This window comes from Tinamus guttatus, unplaced genomic scaffold (genome assembly GCF_059628265.1).
Source record: "Tinamus guttatus ecotype Peru unplaced genomic scaffold, ASM5962826v1 Tinamus_guttatus_pri_ptg000115l, whole genome shotgun sequence".
NCBI classification, from domain to species: Eukaryota; Metazoa; Chordata; class Aves; order Tinamiformes; family Tinamidae; genus Tinamus; species Tinamus guttatus.
Window position 1 is genome coordinate 4600243 of NW_028288649.1, and position 2002 is coordinate 4602244.

General features: G+C 46.7%; 1 non-coding gene across 1 annotated transcript; it reads right to left on the reverse strand.

Moving 5' to 3' along the window:
- Nucleotides 1-562: 562 nt before the first annotated feature.
- TRNAK-UUU (transfer RNA lysine (anticodon UUU)) lies at nt 563-635 on the reverse strand. The gene has a single exon. It is a non-coding gene; the product is annotated as a tRNA-Lys (tRNA).
- Nucleotides 636-2002: the final 1367 nt, after the last annotated feature.

Here is a 2002-nt window from a genome sequence, read left to right on the forward strand (position 1 = left end):
TGAGTGCAATGTGCACACAGAGACATACTGACCTCCTGGGAAGCGTTTTCTGAGAGCACAAAGCCAGTTGCTCTGTGGCTAGAACAATATCTGATGGATGCTTTTGATCAGTGTTGAAATGGGGGCAACATCTTTCTGCCTTTCCTACCAACTTCAGCGCTACCTGGCAGGGACTGGGCCAGCAGCGAGCCTGGTGCTGGATCCCTGAGAGTGGCATTGCTCCAAAACAGACTGTCCTCAGAAACACAGATGCCCAGAGCTGATTTGAGCAGAACAACTTAAGAAAAAGACACCCTGCAAACATGCCTGGGTCTCTGCCGCCTCCGGGATGCAGTTGCCCTCTAATTTTGAGGAGCCCTTAGTCCCTGCTGGGACATGGTGACAAGCAATATGCTTGTCTGTCAGGCAGTATCAGGAGGGGGCAAACAGAGAGATTTCCTCTTTTGTGGGATGCAGGAGTCTGATGCAAAGAGCTTACTTGTGGATCTGAGCGCTCCCACAGCTGTGAGAAGTGCCATCTCCCCTGCAAAGAGGAGTGCCTTGAGTATAATATGAAGGTTGTTGCCTGAACAGGGGCTTGAACCCTGGACCCTCAGATTAAAAGTCTGATGCTCTTCCAACTGAGCTATCCAGGCTCTCTGGAGAGGAAAATAGAGCCTAGCTCAGGAGCCCAGCACTGATTAGCAGATCTACAGCGAGAAAATGAAATCCTCGACTCAGCAATGAATTAATACCTCGGAAAGCTGACTTGGATAAGGCTTCTGTTTTGCATTTTTGTTCACATGCAGGTCCTTGCTGCCAGGCTGGACATCAGGCCCGCTGCCTCAGGAGGAATCCCACTCCCCTCTCAGCACCGTGGCTCCTTCAAAGCAAAACCTGGAGTCAGGTGGCTGTTAACAAACCACTAACCCACAAGGAAAGGGATAAAGAACAAAGAAAAAAATTATCTTTCTGCTTTCCCTACTAAAAAGGACAGGCTTTCTGTCTGTGTTTGTGACCCTGCACAATGTCTGTCCATCCTGGGGAAGATGCCCAGGGTGGCAAGGAGGATGAGTGACGTGCTCCATTTCTAGCCCAGCGCAGGCTCAGCCGTCGCCTGCATCATCTTTCTCAACAGCTTGCTATTACCTGTACCCTTTCTAGGCAGGTCCCCTTGCATAGTTTACAATACAAGCATTTAGGTCAAGCATATTCACACAGCAAGTGACTTGCTTTCCACTGACTGATGCACAAAGATGGTTTCTGGAGGTCCTCTAAGACATCAAGCTTTAAATTCAACGGCGGTGGCTGTCATGCAGCGTAACTCATAAAATGAGTTGGTAATGAAACCATGGTTGGAAAGGCTAGCAAGGAGAGCAGGGGAAAGGCTGAAGAAAAAGGATACTGCAAAACAGCAGAAATATTCTCTTGAACAACTCAAATCCTGTACTAGCCAGCTGACCAGCCAGGACTTGTCAGCAATTTCATCTCGTGCTACGGTTCCCCATTCTCATCTCATCACATCACACTTCCCCACTCCTTCAACAACAAAGGAATTTTCCAGGAGAGCAAATGGAAGATGTGTGCTGAGATAATTAGCTCACAGAAGCCAAAATTACTTTGTGTCAGCTGAGTCAAAAATGAGGTGGGAGTCACCTTGTGCAAGAGGTTGGGCAACTCTCAGTCTTCATGCAAAGCCAACTCTATACAGTCATACTTCACTTGGACCCTAGTCATTCCTTCAAAGAAATACCTATTTCCAGGCAATTCTACAGGCTGCAAAAAGAGCAGCCCAGCTGGAACAAATAATGGCTCTGGGAGACAAACCTAGTGAAAAATGTTACTGGCAAAAAACAGATCCATGGAGACAGGCAAACTCTGGAGAAAAAAAAAAAAAAGACCACCAATGAATAAAATTGATTTTAATCTTTGATTAAAAAAAAAAAGGAATGGGGGGAAAAAGCCCTTTGGGGGAAGATAAAGACAGAAGAGATCACTGGGGAAATATTAATGCCTATTTTAC